At 43.7% G+C, this 18,927-nt stretch overlaps 1 long non-coding RNA gene across 1 annotated transcript; it reads right to left on the reverse strand.

Moving 5' to 3' along the window:
• Positions 1-16,735: 16,735 nt before the first annotated feature.
• On the reverse strand, positions 16,736-18,530 carry LOC125112861 (uncharacterized). The gene is made up of 3 exons (XR_007131277.1): positions 18,357-18,530; positions 18,123-18,244; positions 16,736-17,777 (listed from the first exon to the last, which is right to left on the reverse strand). It is a non-coding gene; the product is annotated as an uncharacterized LOC125112861 (long non-coding RNA).
• Between the last annotated feature and the right edge of the window lie 397 nt (positions 18,531-18,927).

Here is an 18,927-nt window from a genome sequence, read left to right on the forward strand (position 1 = left end):
GCTGTGAAGCTAAAACGGCTCTACAAAGTAAAACCTGTATCGAAACAATCAAACAAGCAAAAGCCAAAGTGTTTAAGTGTGAAAATATTACTACTGTAATTATACATTGGAAAAAACTCTTGGATGCTCATGTAGGATATGGATCAAAAAATTTTAATGTCATTTTTTCATACCAATAATTTCCTTTCAAGGGTATTACCCAAAGAAAATAATCGTGGATCTCATCTTTTTAAAAATGAAATATATTTTTCAAGTCCACTAATATTTAATAATTGACATCAATTAAATCTACTTCCACACAGTAGAATGTTATATAAGTGATCATACAGCTCACCCACTGAACAGAAATATTTTGCCATGCTTTGTCTTGCTTTCTGCCTCGAAAACTTCACACTCCTCACTATGTTTTGGCAAACTCAGTGTGCATCTCAACTTCCCATACCACAAAATATTTCAGATACCTCCCTGTTGGGTTACATCCTGCAGTAATGTCCAAAGAAAGTGTACTAAGTGTTCGCACGTTTGTGTAGATTGAGGTGTTTGAGCATGTGTCTTAGACCTTGATCCCGTGAGGACTGAATGAGGCACAGCGCTGGGTTTTATATTCCGACGTGTCATTTGCAGGGGCCGTGGACAGAGCCAGAACCCTGGTTTTCTGTCACTGCTTTCAGGCTTTGTTCACATGTTCATTTGGGCACTGAATGAGACCAGGTCCATGCACGTGTCCTGGGTGTGCACAGTGTAAAGTGGGAACATGGGTTGCGTCATGAGAAGTTGGGGCCAGTAAGCCTGAGGACCTCCACGGACATGGCTCAGCTGTGGACTGGGAACATGATGGGCTTTCAGGACCCTAAAATGCGGCTTATGTGAGGGCAGAAGCCTTGAGGTTCTGCGTTTGAGGCTGTTTGGGGAAAATAGTGAACCAACACCCAGATGTTTGTGAGTATATTCCTGCTCTGTTTCTGCTCCAGCCATGCACTGCATGGGTGCTCTGATCCTGCGATTCCACCGCTGCTTGATCAATGGCACTGCAGCTCAGGAACTGATGGTACATCAGGAGCACAGAGGTCTTTGATTAATCTCCTCCTGGTAGGTTTAAAAGATGGAAAACCCCCTAAGGGCTCCCGTGTACTCTCCTTCTTTGCAGAGATCAGAGACAAATAGTTCCTTGCCATGTTATTCTTGTCTGTGTAAAGAGGATTTGTACAAGAAAGTCCCTGGTGTAAACAATATTGAAAAATTGTTCTGAAGGATTAAAGCATCTTCTAATGATCTGACCCCAGGACGGAGCCTTCTTGCAGACCGCATCCATGGCCCCAGGAGTGGGCTGCCCAGAATGATGCTCAGCCCCAGACGTGAAAATAAACAACAGACTGAGGCAATGTAAACTCAGGCTTTGCTTCCACACTTTAATATAACTATAAAAGAATGGCAGACGTAAGATTTAGGCTAGACGCACAGTGTATCAACTGGGCATGTTGAGCTAAGTCAACAGAACCGCTAAGAATAGAGAAAGCCAAAGGAAAGAGAAATCAAAATATAGAGACAACAAGATAATAACATTTTAAAACACTTTACAGTACGTCCGTTTAGGGTTTGTGGCAACAGGATTTTTTCCTGCTGCATCAGAAAGTAGTTCAGTGTCATTTATTTCCCCAAACAGGACGTTTGGTTTGATTGTCATAATAAGTCTCTTTGGATCAGTGAGTCATTAACAACTTAATCCAACAAAGCTCTGCTTTTATTTCCAGGCCAAAGTTAGTAAAGCATGTTTGAGACTTAAGCTGGGACTCACTGGCAGCCCTTTAATGCACTGACAATGTTCTGAAGATTACAGATCTAAAAATTACAAATAAAGCACTGCCCAAGACGGTGCCCGTCTGTCCTCTGCTCTGCCCTCCAGGGTGGACGGAAGTCCCACGCATGCCAGTCGCTGCCTTTGTGATGCCTGTCCTGTCACACGTGGGCGTGCTCCACTAATGCCTCCTTCCGATGGAGGAGGCTCCTGTGAATCATCTAAACAAACGTCCTTTCTGAATTCGCTGGACTCTTTTACAGACGTCCAGTTCACTTAGCTGCTTAACCCTCACTTGCAAGTATTTGAAGAAGAAAGCTACCTGTTGCCAGTAATCATTGGCACCATTTGAAGAGATAAATCTATAAATATATACACCATAAACAAGCACATCTTAAGAAGTTTTTCCCCTTTAAAAATGGCATTTGAGATAGAATCCTGTGGATTAAAGAAAAGGCAGGAACCTGTTGGTTTAACAAAGTATGAGCTTTTTTTTCCACTCCCAAATAGGCTTCCTGATTGTATCATATCGTGTTTATTATGGATCTGCAAAAAGATTACATGCCACCTGTGTGCTGTAGGGTTTCTAATTGTGCCTCCAGCTATTTCACACGATTATCAAGTGCTCAGTGTAGGGTTATTCTGGGTGTCAAATATCCGTGGGAGCTTTAACTGTCATGTTCTGTCACATATTTTACGGCATGGTTCAGAGACACTGGATTACCTGGGAGCTTTGTCCACAACCTGCTGCCACCATTTCTTTGGATCAGTGTGTCCTAAACTACATAACAGGGAGTGGGAATCCCTTATCTTCCCCATTTTCTCTGCAGCTGCCCTCACAGTGGATGAAACCCTTCTATTCCATGTGTCTGAGTGACTTTTCTAACTAGCCTAAGTCATTAGTGTTTATCCTTAATATGGAGCATTCTACAGATTTCTGCCGAAACGGCAGCATGTATCTTTACATTTCTAGAACACATCAGTAGGGATTGTGCTCTATTGTGTTTTGCCATTTGGCAATAATTTACATCAATAAAAAGCCAGAGAAAAACCAAGGGGCATTTTTTTTTCAGATTGCTCCTGGTAGGGTTAAATGGGAGAACTTCGAGGTGCCACTTTTTGATTCTAGAAGAGTCTTTTTCTTTAGTTCCATAAACTATAAGAATGGCATCATTCCTTTACATCAGATGTCTTTTATTTCACTTTTGTTGTTTGTGTTTATCTTTTTAATCGTCTCACGTGTTACATGTTAGAGGGTGGATGCAGCATTGCATGACAAGCTGTTTCTGAACTGTTGGGCTCATATCTTCTGTGCTTCCTGTGACGAGAAGGGAAGAGGATTCAGCGAGGACATGGACTTTACCCCTTCTCACAGGGTCCCTCCAAGTGTCCAAGCATCTGCCTGCTGAACTGTGGCATCTGCAGTGTTTCAGAATATTGTTGTTCTCCCATAGTGTGCGTGTTATGTTTGTGTGGTTGTAGTAATTTCTTTCTTTCCTATATCCCCACTACTTCACATGCAAAAAAATCAGGAGAAACTGACAGGAGAAATGAAGAGAAAGATCACAGTATTCGGTTTGAACAAGTCCCCGTTTCTACTGCTTCAGCTTCACTCTGATACTGTTGTGCTTGGTGCCGTCGCCATTTGATTTACAAATGACCTCACTGGCCCTCCAGGGTCAGTGAGTTTGCACTTTGTGACTGACTCCTGGTGCCTAGAATCCCTGGTGTTAATCATGTCATAAGGGAACTCGTGTGCACTCCGGGACTTTGTAGCACAGTATTAGTTGTACGTCAGCCCAGGGTGGGCACAGCGGTGCCTGTGCCATCCCTTGCAGAAGAGCGAAGAGAAATCTGAGCTGGGGCAGCTCCTCTCTCCAGCGCCTGCTCGCAGAGGGCATTCCACACTGTACGCTGCCATGAAAACGCACTGTGGTTGCGTGTCTGTCTACAGTCTCTAAGTAGAGGGAGTAAGATACTGCCAGAGGAGAATGCTCCGGAAACATTCAAGCATGGCTGATAAGGATAAAGTCCCAGGGCACGAGCAGGCCGCAGATGGCATTGTCACTTGCAGTCTTAAATTTTATGTGACAATTGCACATTATCAGGACAGACAGTGTTCCTCATGTTTCTCCAATAGCTATAAATACGTGCATTGATGTTTCAGAAGGCTCTTGAAAACATTTCAGAAAACATGTACTTTTAGTCTCTTAAACATTCTCTCTCTAGCATGTGTATGTGGTATCTCGTGGTTCAATGTTACCGTTTTCTGGTGATTAATGAAACTAAACGCTTACTATTTCTACGTCTGTTTTGTGATGTATCTCTCCAGGTCTTTTCTCCAGTTTTCAGAGGTGGTTTGTCTTCATTTCTGATGAGTAGTGTTTCCTTACATACCAAGATCAAAAGCCCTTTGACACATGTTGTAAACATCCATGGTTGGCTGCTCCATTTCTTACAGTATCCTGATGAACAGAAACATTTAATTATGATGAAGTAAAACTTTTCCGCTTCTCCATGTCCCACACTTGTGTTCATCCTTATTTAAAAATCATTTTAAACTTAGTGTTTTTCTATATCAACAGCTTGTTATTTTAGCGAGAAAAAAAAATTTGTATGGACTTACCATTACCTATTGAATTGTTTTCGAGTCTTTATTGTAAATCAAATGACCCAATTAGCATGGGTACATTTTTGAGCTCCATGTTAATTCTTTTGATCTGATTTTCTCTCTCTGTTGTATATTCTCGATTCTGTTATTCTCATTTAAGCTTGTCTTGACTGTTCTAGATGCTTTGAATTTTCTTATAAACTTTAGAATTAACTTGTCAATTTCTGAAAAAAAAAAAACATACTGAAATGTTGATTTCAATGCGTTGTACCTACAGAATAATCGGTGGAAAATGAAATCCTAACAATGCTAAGTGTTCCAACTTATGAACTTGGTATAATTTTCCAATTTTTAAGGGCTTTTGACTTTACCATTAACAAATTTTTGTAGTTTTTTAGTAGTTATGCTTTAGCTTTTATTAAAGAATTCCCCTTAAGTATTTGGTGGTTTTGCTACCATTGTAAATGCCGTTTTATTGGCATTTCCCCATTGTTCATAGGTAAAACAAAGAAATGCAATGACCTTGTATCCTGAGACTTAATTTCATTTACTACATCCTATAGTTTGTACTTCGAAATTTTCTCTTTTTTTGTTTAATTTTATAATGATTTCTATTTTTTCCATTATAGATGGTTGAAATTTTCTTGGGTGTGCATTGTGGCAGTGTGCAAATAAAGTTAGTTCTTTCTTTCCAGTCTTTATAACTGTCATTCCTTATCGTTGATATATTGTGTGGGCTGGGAACTACTCCCCAGGACTGGGGTCATGTGGTGAGAACTGACGTCCAAGTCCTGTGCTGCTTCTTACAGGAAGTGCAGCTCTGCCTGGCGGTGTCTGTGGGTTACTGGGAGATGCCATTTACCAGGCTGAGGAAATAATCTGCTTCTGGTTTGTTGAGAGGTTTTATCCTGAATGAGTTTTGATTCTCAAAAGCCTTTTATGAGCAATTGAGAAAATCATATAGATTTTAAGAGCCTAAAATGTAAATTACATTCAATAAATTACTTTTTTCAAATATTAAACCAAAATTGCATTCTTCACGCAGACTTACTCATAATGTATAATCATTTTTACATATCTTTGATTTGATAACCTAATTCTTCGTAAGGAGTGTTAAATCTATATTCATATATATCTACCTATCTAGATGGAGATATAGCTGTAGCTGTATGTACATATGTATCAGGATACTACTGGCCTCATTAAGTGGACTGAATAATGTTCCAAAGTGTATTTCTGGAAAAAAATTATGTAAAATGGTGTATCTTTTTTATCTATTTGGTAAATCTGTCAATAAATCCACTGGAACTGGAACATTCTTTGTAGAAAGAAAATTGTAATGATGAATTTGATTACAGTTCAAGAGTGTGCTTAGTATTAGCTACAGTGATATTAATTTAAATTTCACATATTGCTAGTGGTGTCGAGTGCCTTTTTCATGTGACTGTTTTCCATCCATGTATTTTCTTTTCTGATGATTCTCTTGAAATTTTTTCCAGCTTAAACCCTTCTTGATATTGAATTGAAAGGGTTCTTTTTAAATTCTAGATACAAATTCTTAATCAGATAAATGTTTTAAAAATATATTATTTGCGGTTTGTCATTTATTTTCTTAAAAGTGATTTATGAAGAGCGTTTTGTGTTTGTTTTTTAATTTTGTCGAGGTTCAGCTTACTTGAATATTTTTTTCTGGTTTTTATTTTTTTATGCCAAACCACAAATCTGTTTTGCCATGAAGATTTTCTCCTGTGTATTATTCTGAAAGTTATTTAGCTATTACATATAGATCTGTGATCCATTTGAAATTACTTCACAATATGAAGTAAAGATTGATATATGTTTGTGTACATATATATGTATGTGTGTGTATATAAAGTGATTTTTTCAGAACCATTTGTTAGAGACAGTTCTTTCTCCATTGAACTAAAATCGCACTTTTGTTAATTGCCAACTGGCCTTAAATGTTTGACTCTACTCCTGGATTCCTTATTCTGTTTCTTTAATATATACCTCTGTCTTTATACAAAAACTACAGTGTCTTTTTATTGAATCTTCATATTATGTCTTTAAATTAGTTAATATAGATAATCAAGCTTTGGTCTCTGCTTAAAATTTTTTGACCGTTTCTAGATCTTTTGCATTATCACACAGATTTCAGAATCAGCTTGTAAATTTCTAAATAAAAAGCCCGATGAGGAGTTCCCTGGTGGCCTAGTGGGTTAAGGATCCGGCATTGTCACTGTTGTGGCACGGGTTGATTCCTGGCCTGGAAACTTAATGTCTGCTAGGGGCACAGCCAAAAAAAAAAAAAAAAGAAACCTGATGAAATTTTAATTGACATTATATTGACTATATTAATTTGTGGAGAAGTAACATGTTAACATATTGGGTCGTATGATCCATGAATATTGTAAATCTCTAAATATATTTGAATCTTCTTGAATTTCTCTCCAAGATGTTGAGTGCTTCTCAATATACATATATTGTATAGATTTGGCATAGAATTATCCCTAAGGATTTCATGTGTTAAATGTTTTTGTAAATTCTTCTGCCTGCCAAATTTCAATTTCCATTTTTTTCAGAGTAAATATATTGGAATACAGTTCATTTCTGATATTGACATTGTAAAGCTATAACATTGCCAAGCTTGATTTTGGCTCTTTATTATTATTATTATTATCAATAAACTTTATTAAATAAACTTTATTATTATTACTGGTAGAATCTTAGGTATTTTCTATTGAAAATATTAATGTTATTTGTATATTGTCAGTTTATTCATTTTAAAAATGTTTTGTGCCTTATTGTGCTTTTTAAATTATCCACTACTATGCTTCACACAGCTAGTGGGAGTGGATATCTTCGTCTTGTTCCTGACTGAAGGGTAAATCCTTTGACTCACCACTTAGTATCATATGACTGTAGGTTTTTGAGGCTAGTATGGTTCCCTTATATCTCTAGTTTTCTGAGAAGATTTTTAGTAAATTAGGTACTGAGTTTTGTAAAATTTTTTCTCTGCAGCTTTAAATATGGTTATGTAACTTTTACTTTTTAATTTGCTAATTGAGTGAATTAAATTGATTTTCAGAAGTGGAAACAACCTTGCATTTCCCTGGGTTAAACTCCATTTGGTCATGATGTGTTTTATATATGACTGGATACTATATGCTAGTATTTCCTCAAAAATTGTTGAGTCTAAGAAAAATAAATTTTGGTAATCCGGGCAATAGGTCATATTCAGCACAGAGAAAAAGCGCCATCAGGCCATGAAAAGGCAGGGAAGAAACATAAATGCATTTGACTAAGTGAAAGAAGCCCATTTTGAAAAGGCTGCACACTGTGTAATTTCAACCATAGAACATTTTGGAAAAGGCAAAACGGGGCTGACAGTGAAAAGACCAGTGGTTGCAGGGGTTGGGCCATGGGGAGAGATGGGCAGGAGGAGCACGGAGGGTGCTCAGGGCCTTGAGGCCGTGGGACCCAGTGATGATGGATACAGGTCGTTGATTACACGCGTCCACACCCATAGAGTGCGCAACGCAGAGCGACCCCGGTGTAAGCTCCGGGCTCTGCGCAATGTGACGTGTCGGTGTTGGCTCATTGACTGCATAGGTGTAGCATCCGGTGGGGAGTTCTGACGGTTAGGGAGGCTGTGCCGTGTGTGTGCGCGCGTGAGTATGCACGCGCGCGCGTGTGTGTGTATGTGTGTGCACACGCAGTAGATATTTGGAAGGTCTTTGTACCCCCACTATTTTGCTATGAATCCAAAAATATTCTAAAAATATTCTACTAAAATTATGGTCTATATGTATGAAGGATAATGGGGTTTTTCTGCTTGATTTTACTATATCTTTTCTGGTTTAATGCAGGGTAAATACTAATATTATAAATAGAAGGATTGGCATAGAATTGATATTATTTCTTTCCAGCACGTTTGATAGCATTCGCCACTGAAACCGTGGGTCAAGGCTTGCTTTGGGGGCACTGTTTTAACAAAGACTTTATTTAACAGATAGAGGGTTATTCTCGCTTTTCTTAAGTGAGCTCTCGTAATTTGTGTCTTCTCAAGGAAGTTTTATTTCATAAGTTGATGTTCTTCCCCTTATTATTCCTTCATTGGCCGTGGGATCTGGTGTCCCCGATGTCACCCCTAGTATTAGTGCTCTGTTTAGTCTTCCTTCCTTAGTCTGTGAATCCTCACAGATTCAGGCTCATCCGTGTCTTTGACCACCTCAAAGAGCCAGCTTTGGGGTTCGGTTTTCTTACTGTTTTTCCTATTTCAACGCAGTCGGTGTCTCCCTTGTCTTATAATTTCTTTCCTCGTACCGACTCCCGTTTTGCTCTTCCTGGTCTAGTCTGTTAAGGCACGTGCTTCTCTCAGTGACATCAACACTTTCTGCTTTTCTTGCACAAGCATTTGGTCCTATAAGCGTTCCTCTCCGCTGCTTTAGCAGAGTATCGCCGACTGTCATTGCAGTGGTTTTATTCAGTCCCGCTGAGGCTCCGTTTGCCCATCCTCCCACAAGATGCTGCCTGGCACTGGGCGGGGTGGGTACAGGGTGGGCCGTGCTGGGTGTATTATCTTTACTCTGGCATTTTCTGTTTTTCATCTTGATGCCTAGATTTTTTTACAAAGAGTTGCATTTTCTCCACTCTGACTGAGCTAAAACTCCAGCAGACTTTACCTCAGTGTGACCTTCAGACTCTCAGTTCATTCACTTCTTAGCTACAGAGCACCCTTTTTCTGCACGATTTGCTGCTGCTCGCCCAGAGCATTAGAGCCTTGTTCTGTGCAGGCTGCTGTTCTCCAGCGCAAGCCCCATAGGGTCAAACCCCGTCCCCTGCCCCAGACTCTGAGCTCTCAGCTCAGTGGGATCACAGCACTCTGCTTGGATGCCACATAGTGTCCTGTGGGAGGAAATTGTCCTCAGATGGAGAAAAAGTGTGATTAATAAAGCTTCCCACTTCTAAAACTGAACGGACGGCAGCTTTGGACTGTCCTTGTCCAAAGCTGGGAACCGTCGCCTTGAAGGTCTTATCCAGGATCGTGGCTGTCAAGGATGGGAGGAGCTAGCCTTGTGCCAGTTCCTGTGTCCGGGCTGGAAGCGGAGTCAAAAATCTCCCCGGTGCACCTGTCAAGTAAAGGGATGCTTCCTAAGAGAGACGCTGTTTTCTCCCAGCAAGTGTGATGTTTCGGTATTGTGGTTTTAAAAAAAAGCAACAAAACCCAGAAATGCAAACAGCACATCTGTCTCTTGCGGTGTAGCCTTCACAGTTCGTGTGAAGAAGAATCCCAGAAACACCTGCTGCTGTGAGGGTGCTGCCAGACGCTGACAGCTGAGAACCTGTGCCAACGCCAGTCACAGAAAGCCCGTGAACCTTTAAAATTACACATTTCAGGGGCATCTCCAGCTAGGGCATAGGCAGTGTGTATTGCCCTGTTTCCAAAATTATAGTAATAACCACCGAATGACAGCATTCAGAGGGCGCGCCCTGAAAAGGCCTGCTGCTGGGAAGGGAGGTGTTTCCGTCCGGAAGGGCGTTTATTGAAGTGTCTGGCTCTCGCTGTCAGCGCGCTGCGCAGTGATTTTACCGTCTACAGTTTGCAGAACCGGACGAGAGCATTGAAAAGCTGGGCCATAACTGAACAGCCGTGCTTGCAGGCAGACCAGCATGCTAGCAAGTGTTACAGTCAACAGCATGGTTTGCTCCAATTATACATTTTGTCTTTGTCTAGATACGTCTAAAGAAACCTTAGGACTTTCAATAAGAATTGGAGCAGAAGTAAAGTAAACCTGTACTCTTCACATGTACCAGGCCTGACCCTATGCATGCAGCAAGGAGCAAGAGGGTGGAGAGGTGCCTGCTTATTGCTCTGACTTGAGTGCCACACACGTCAGTGGCATCTGTGCCCAAGGAACACCTAGATGTAAAGATAAGGAGCGGTATCTCTCAGCACGTTATGTATTTATTTCTGAGGTCGGAGGATTAAATACTCTAAGACCTGGAACCCTCGGTAATCCAGAGCACTGCGCTGAAGCTCAGTCCTTGACATGGCATGTGTTTTGTTCATGGCCTTAGGGGGGCATTTACTTGCCCTCGTGGCCTCTCACGTGTTTGCTCACTGCTGGCTGTCAGCTGGGCAGCAGGAGGGACCAGCGTTTCCCCTCGCTGATCACACCCGCCTGGTGGCGGCCCTTCCTGAGCACAAAGCAGAGCTCATCCGTCTGGAAGGCGCTTCTCAAGACGGTGCTTGCATCGTGTGTGCTGATGTGCCATCGGCCAGAGCAGTTCGGCAACCAAGCCCAGACCTCGTAAGGGTCACCCCGTTTGAGACAAGACCACATCAGACCGCTACTGCGACAGTTACAGTCCCGGTGGCCCAGGCGACCCACACCCCGCCCTATTATAGAAGACACTCGCCCAACCCAAAGCCCAGTGTCTCCTCAGTCCGTCCACATGCAGCTCCGTGGCACGCCCCTCCTGACTCGGCTCTAGGGTTGAGAAGATGAGTTTTCTGTCCTTCCCCCTGGAAGTAGGGCGGTGAGCGGGTTGGATTCTCTCTCAGACACTCCCTCCTGAGCCGAGGAGCAGTGGAGACGTGCCGTAGTTCCGGGCGCACAGTAGCTCTGAATCCCGGCCAAGGCGTCGTCACCACGCGCCTCTCAGCGGGGCTGGCAGCGTTCCCGACTGGCTTGGCTCTGCTCCCTGTGCGTGACCTTGCGGTCCATTGTTCCTCGGGAAACCCCAGCTTGCGGTGCCCTTCGGCTCTGGAAAGGGGCTTCCTTGCCCTTTGCCCTGTGGGTCTCGGTCTCGCCTGCAGGCTCTTGGCTCTGTGCGCCAAGGCAGCTTCCCTTCCCCAGGAGGAATGACCGGGTTGGCAGGTCATCAGCCTTCTCAGCAGCTTCCTGTCTGTGGACACTGAGGACCCGAGGCCGCTCTGCCTTCTTAACCTTGGATGCTTGTCGTGCAAGCTATTGTCCCATTTTCATGCATAACCCTCTTAAAATCAGGCGGGCTTCTCGTGTGTGACAAGTCAGCCCTTTCAGTCAACAGCCGCATCCCCACTGACCCGGAGACACGTCTCTCTCAGGCTCGTCTCACAGCCACCCCGTGCGTGTACGTCTGTGAGCAGACTCCCAAGTCCCGACGAGGCGGAGAGGGTGGGCTGAGCCCCAGCAGCCCCCTGTCAGGGAACCAGGCAGGCTCCCGCCCGCCGCACTGCATCTGCGCTCCACCTGCAGGCGTCCTTTGCTGTAAGGGCCCTCTGCCAGCTGTGCAGCCTGGGAAAGAGCAGTTGCATTATTTTCCAAACCATCAAGCCCTGCCTATTCTGGATTCCCTCGAAATTCCATGTGCAGAACGGAATAACTTCTCTTCCGACCTTCGCACGCATCACAAACGGCCGGAAGAAGCCAGTGAGCACGGCCCACACTGCGCCTGGACGTCACCTTGGCAAAGTCCACAGGTGCTTCAGGGACATTTCCTGTCACGCCGGTTACCAGAGGAGACGTGTTCCCCCTTGTTTCTCGCCTGCGTAACACAGGCCGCCATTTCTCCCCCTTGGTGTTTTATGACCAGCCTCCACCACTCATTTGTTCATCATTTTTCCAGCCTTTACTTCCAGCCTCCACGCACTGCCTCATCCCAGTGCCAGGGTCCTGCGTTTCAGCTTTTGCTGTTGTTTTCAGCAGCCTATTTCCATGTTCCAGTTCCTTTATCAGTTTACATGTGTATATAACAAACGACTTCAGAGCTTGGTGGGTTAGAACAACAGCTATGAATTCAATTTGGTTTGAACTCAGCTGGACACTGTTTCTCAGTGGGAATTAGTCATGTGTCTGCAGGCAGCTTGGCCACCAGCAAGCCTGGTCGGCCGAGGGAACCCTCACCCAGGACCCTGCTCCGGGGGCATCTCAGTCACCAGCACAGGAGGGAGTGTTTCCTGCATGTTGACCCATCCAGGGAAACCCTCACCACTTTTGAGGGCTGGACTGAGAAATGCAACATTCCGCTGGTCAAAATAAGATTCCTGGACCCGAGAAAAGACCCCACTTGTTGCTGGCAGAAGGTGCAAAGTGTTTGTCTGCCTTTGTAATTTACAAATTAAATCCAGGACTTGATTTTGGTGGCTTATATAAGAGTAAGGGGGGACAAAAAAGATGTGATGGAATTGATAGGATTGCTGTGTAGGTATGAGGGGTCCTTTTTTCCCCCCAGTTTTATGAGAGAGAATTGACACACAGGACAGTGTTCAGTTTAAGGAGTGCTGCATAACAACTTGACTTCCATGCATCATCAAGTGGTCATTACAGTAAATTTAGTGGACATCCATTGTCTCATATTTATACAAAATTTTTAAAATATTAAACATATTTTCATGATAAGAATCCTTAGGTTTTACTCTCTCAACACACGTAACATACTGCAGTGTTCATTATAGTATTGTAGTATGCTGCATCCCTAGTACTCATTTATCCTGTTATTGGAATTTCGAACCTTCTGTTTACCATCATTCATTTCTCCTTCCCCAACCTCCTTCTTCTGATCACCACAAATAGGGCCTCTTTTTCTATGAGTTTATTTGTTTTTAAAGTATAATCGATCTACAACACCAAGTTTACTCCTACTACACAAAATAGTGATTGGATCTTCTGTACATTTCAAAGTGATCAGCCGATAACTCTAGTTACAGTCCATCAGGTACAAAGATACTCCATCATTATGGACCATGTTCCCCAAGCTGCACACTTCATACCCACGACCGACTTATTTCACAGGTGAAAACTTGTACATCTCTTTACCTATGCAGTTATGATCTTTACTTCCTTATATAAACACCTTTGAATGGTCACTATATCATATCTTTCTGCGTGGTTCTTAAGATGAACCTTCTCTCTGTTCTTACTGCTTCTCTTCTACCCAAAACAGCACAGGTGGCAGGAATCTTGAACAGCCAACAAGATCAGGGTGGGGTGGGAGAATAGGAAGTTGAAGAAACTTGTTTCTCCTACTATAAGCCTTAGGGGAAGCTCAGTTTTGCTGTCTGTGGAGGGTTATCAGGGCTTAGGGCATGGTTGCATTGATTTCAAAACAGTATCTGTCCAAACAGTTGAAAACTCACAGCAGCATTTATACTTCAGTTGAAAATCAAAACATAAATTCCTGGCTTTAACAAATTCCTGTATGAAGCATGTGTTTTTCTCCAGAGTCAACTTCTGTGAGATAATGAAAGTTGATATGCTAACCTCTGTTTGAAAGAAGTGATTAAGGCTCTATTGCCTAGTAACAGAGTTAGTATTCTTATATATTGGTTTCAAAGAAGTTCACATCTCAATATATTTTTAAGAGATACTCTGAATCAGGTGAAAATATTGATTTGATATTTAAATGGTTTTATTTCAAATGGCTATCCAAATGGTAATAACAAAAAGGTACCTGTTAGCTCAAAAATAATAGTTGCCCTTGGGACACAGAAAGCTCTGGCGCGTATTTCAGGTAAACCCCGATTGGGGATTTGAATCTGCTATGGACTTTGTTCTCCGTGTCTGTTTTCAAATGTTCATCTTGTTTCTATTTTTTCCCCCATTTTCACAACCACTTTCGCTCCAATTCAGGCGTGTTGGGCAAAACCTGGTCTTTGACTCTGAGCGCGTGTGTGGTCACTGCTGAATTAAGCGCACTGAGAATCCGTTATTCCTGACAGGGAAGGCCATGCCCTCAAAGAAGTCGTTTGCGCCTGCCTACGTTTCACTTGCAGTCCTGGTAAGATGACTGCGGAAGCATGTGTTTTTCTCCAGTCAACTTCTGTGAGATAGTGAAAGTTGATATGCTAACCTCTGTTTGAAAGAAGTGATTAAGACTCTACTGCCTAGTAACAGAGTCACTCATCAGGTAGAGAAGGTATAGCTTTTAACTGCGCAGCACTTTAAAACTGAACAGCTACACCGTCGCGACGCAGTACAACAGTGGTAGGTTTGTTTTACGCTTTTTGGCACTAAAAGTGCACCCGTTCAGTGACATCAGAGGGAAAAGGTGGCATGATTGCATATTACACGTGACGCAATCAAATGGGACACTTCCCCAAGTAAAGTTTCACGAATCAGTTTTGCTTATTCTTCAGCTCATTAACTCGTTTGGTTTTACCCAGCAACCAACTCAGTGTTTAAATATCAAGCTAATTCTTATTTGCATCTTACCCTACTACTGAGAACACCACATTGACTAAATTGATGGCAATATAGTAAAGAAAAGGAAGCGAAATATTCCAAAAGCCATACCTAAAAAGTAAACGCTAACAGGATGGTGTAAGAGTCAGATGAGCAAGAAGGCCGAATCCCACCTTACGAGACTTCCTGTGAAATGGTGGTGTTTTTTCTGTCTCCCTACAGCACTTCTGCATCAGTTCCGCAAGGCTGGCATTCTGAGCCCCTGCCCCTGCCCCTTCCCTGTTTGCCCACACGCCTCTGTACACCTCTGCCATCTGCCTTTGAGCAACAGCCATGGAGAGACTTTGTCCTGCTTTGAAAGGTTACGGCGGCATTCAGAGGCCCTCCATCCTGATCTTGGTCTCGTTACTGCTGTGCTCTAAGCTGCCCATGGCACTAGCACCATGATCCACATTCCTGGGTCTCCGAAGTCAGATTGTACACAAATTGCTTCCACTAAAAGGCAGACGTTGCTGTAATTTTCATGCCAATCTATTAGAAAATATATATTTTTTAATTTATTTTTGGGAATCAGTAGCTCTTTGTTTTCACAACAGATTATTCTCTTTGTAAAAGACTATATAGTTTATTGACAGTTAATACCCATATCATACTTTCTAGAGAAAATGAAGACTCTCAATCAAAATAACACAATGCTGTTATGAAACGAAAACATGAATTTCTTAGACAATCACAGTTACACTTGATCATTCTCATTTGTTAAAAGGTCCTCTTGTGTGTATTTAAATCATTCTCTTCAGGAAAAAAAAAAATGTGTACCAAAGAATGATAATCAGTTGATCTCACTGTCTTTCAAGTGCAAGTTGTCAGATGATAAGAGCCCAGCTAAGTCTGAGATAATCAAATTTAAATAATTATATAGAATTCACTAAGGAAATGTAAAATTTTTAAGTAATACTTTCCGTGTATGAACCTCACATTTGCCTCTCTGCACGGCGTCGTCCATCTGGGCTAAGAGATAGGAACACCATAGGCTGGTAGCCTAAACAGCAGGAATTTGTTTCACAAGGTCCCGGTGGCTGGAAGTCAGAGGTCCGGGTGCCAGCAGAGTCTTTTTCGGGTAAGAGCCTCGTGCAGGTTTGCAGAGGCCACTCCTTACTGTGCCTCACGCTTCGGAGAGACCGCCAGCTCTCTGGCGTCTCTGCTCACGAAGGACACCAGTGCCATTTGGGGCCTCCACCGCCATGGCCTCATGAGCCAAAGACCCCTGTCTGCAAACACCATCACATTGAGTGGAAGGACTTCAAAATAGAGCTTTGGAGTGGAAGGCTAAATTCAGTCCATAGCCCAAGTTTAAAAAAACTAGGCAGTTCAATATTGTCAAGATTTCCATTCTTCACAGCTTGACCTACAGATTCAATGAAATCCTGATCAAAATCTCAGCAAGTTATGTTATGGATATTGACAAATGGATTCTAAAGTTTATGTAAAAAGACAAAAGACTCAGAGCAGCCAACACAATATTGAAGGAGAAGAACTAAGTCAGAAGACTGATGCTACCAGACTTGAAGACTTACTACAAAACTGCAGTAGTTAAGACAGTGTGGTGCCGGCAGAAGAACAGACAAATGGATCAGTGGAACAAAATAGAGAGCCAGGACATAAACTCAGATGCATGTCGTCAGCTGAGCCTTGACAGAGGAGCAGAGGCATCTGAGTGTCACAGACGGTCTCATCAGCAAAGGGTTCTGGATGATGGGCTAGTCACGTGCAAAAAAAAAAAAAAAAAAAAAAAGAACCTGGACCCTGACCTTACATCAGTATCAGAAATTGATTCAGAATAGATCATAGTTCTTGATGTAGAAGAGAACTGTAAACCTGGCAGGCAGGAGGCACACAGGAGAAAACCTGGGTGCCCTTCAGTGTGGCAGTGACTTTATACACAACACTGGAAGTACAATCCCTGAGAGAAAGACCTGCTGAGATGGAATCTAATAAAATGAAAATCTGCATTGCCAGAGACACAACTAGTAGGAAAAGAGAAGCCAAGATGTGGGGAAAAAAATTGCAAAGAACATGTTTGATAAGGGCCAGTATCAAAAATATGCAAAGAGCTCTTAAAGTCCAACAATTAATAAAAATATTTTAAACACTCAAAATTGGGCCAAAAAAAAGAACAGACTCATCACTGAAGATATACACAAGGAAAATAATCACATGAAAAGGTGCCTCCCATCATGTGTCTTTTGGGAAATGTAAGTTAAATCAGTAATAAGATGTCACCATATGTCTGTTAGAATAGCTAAAATCCAAAACAGTGACAACAGCCAGGGTGTGGAGCAGTGGATACTCTCATCTGTTGGTGGTGGGAATTTAAAATGGTACAGCCACTCTGGAAGACAGTTTTTTACAAAAGTCCCAAAAAAATTTTTTGTATAAAACTCTTAACTATCTAAAACCAACACTCATGCTCCTTGGTAGTTACCAGTTAATTGAAAACATCACCACACAGAACTCTGCACATGGATGTTTCCAGCAGCTTTGTTCATAATTGCCAAAACTCAGAAGCTGCCCTTCAGCGGGTGGTGGATAAACAACTTATCCATCCAGACTGTAGACTCGTACTCATCATGAAGAGGGAATGCGCTGTTGGCCATGAAGAGACATGGAAATGCACGTGAGGCCTGTTTGAAAAGGCTGTGCACTGGGTGAGTCCAACACTGACAGTGGAAAGGGGCCAGCTGTGGCGGGAGTGGCAAGGTCAGGGTCGGCCAGGGCGGGAGGGACGCGGTGGGGGACGTACTGTGGCCGATGCACGTCTTTCCGCATTTGTCCAAATCTGTGGAGTGACCAGAGCAGGCAGTGCTCTTTAATTAACTGCGTCGTGTCAGTACTGGCGGTCAAGTGTGCCACAGTTAAGGAGAAGTGTTAATAATGGGGAGCTCTGAGCACCCCAAAGCAGTGTGTGCTGTTTTCCTCTCACTTTTCTGAAAACCGAAAACTTCTCCCCCAAAAGATGCAGTAAATGATAAAACCAAAAACAGGCAGCTTGGATCCTTCAGGTGAACAGTGCTGCCACCTCCCACTTCTACATTTTCCCAACTGCCGAGCACCCCTCAGGCACCTCCATCTCCAGAAGAATCTGTCTGTGGGCGGGTGTCAGGCGGGGCTGGCGTCCGGCTTCCTGGAGCTCCAGGGGTCTCTGCAAAGACACGACCTCCTGGCACGGCAGCCCCTCTCCACCCACCGCCTCCTTGCTCGAGAGCTTCCCGCGTGCTGTCCGAGTGGGTGTCTGGGTCTCGGATGGCACGAAAGTCGTGGTGGTGTGGCCCACCCTTGGGCTGGGCTCGGTGAGCCTTTAACTCTGCACTAACTGCGCATTCAGCATTATCTCACCCGCCACCAAGGCCAAGTTCAGTCCGTCCTGAAGCTTCAGCCAAACCAAAGGGAAGAGTGGAAGGAACCCCCCCCCCGACCCTGGTGAGTGCACAGCCCCTGTCCTCAACCCGCTGGGACCCTCTGGCTGCCCGCCATGCTGGTTTCTTACCGTGTTGAAAACATCCTGGTGATGCGGAGAGCCCAGCAGGAGGCGGCCAGGAGAGGTCACCTGGACTGAGGAAGCTTTGAGGACAGGCCTCACACCTGACCCTGTGGTCAGACTTCTTCATCCTGGACAGAGATGAGGCAGAAAGAAACCCAGCTCATCATTGTTGCCGGCAGAAAGTTCACCAGGAGTGTCCCTTAGGAGATGTCAGCGGGTCAGACCTGGCCCCTTAAGCACCTGACAAAGCGCTCCCTCCGCCAGGCCACCTGCTCTGCCTGCATCCTGTGGCTGCAGCGACAGGAAAGTGTTGGCCGCTTGGCAGGGGAGCCCGTATTGTCAGCACCCAGCCCTGGCCTCCTTGACCCACCACCCAGCTCTTTAGGCTGCGGTGGGGCCAGATCACCTCTCCACTGGCTGGAGGGCCAGAGTTTAAGGGGGTGATGGTGAGAAAGCACTTTCTTCCTAATGGCAGTGATGACGACCTTCCACTTGGAGAGCTGGCTCCGCGGAACGGCCGCCAGCTTATCGTGTACTTAAAATAATGCACCTTATCGGTCACTGAAGCGTCGCCGCTTCCAGGAGGGAAAATCACTGTCCTGTTAGGGCGAGCTGACTGCCACCGGACGCCGCGAATGAACAAGAGCAGAGCGAGGGAAATCACCGCGTTCCGAGGCTTTGTTCTCTAAGTCATTCATTTTCTGTTTGTTGTGCTCCCAGTGAACTGTCCCTTCTAAAGTTTAAACGTGCTAATGACTTCATGGTTTTCCCAAGAGTGCCAAACACAGACCTCAGTCCTCAGCTCAACCAA

This window comes from Phacochoerus africanus, chromosome 12, assembly GCF_016906955.1.
Source record: "Phacochoerus africanus isolate WHEZ1 chromosome 12, ROS_Pafr_v1, whole genome shotgun sequence".
Lineage (NCBI taxonomy): Eukaryota > Metazoa > Chordata > Mammalia > Artiodactyla > Suidae > Phacochoerus > Phacochoerus africanus.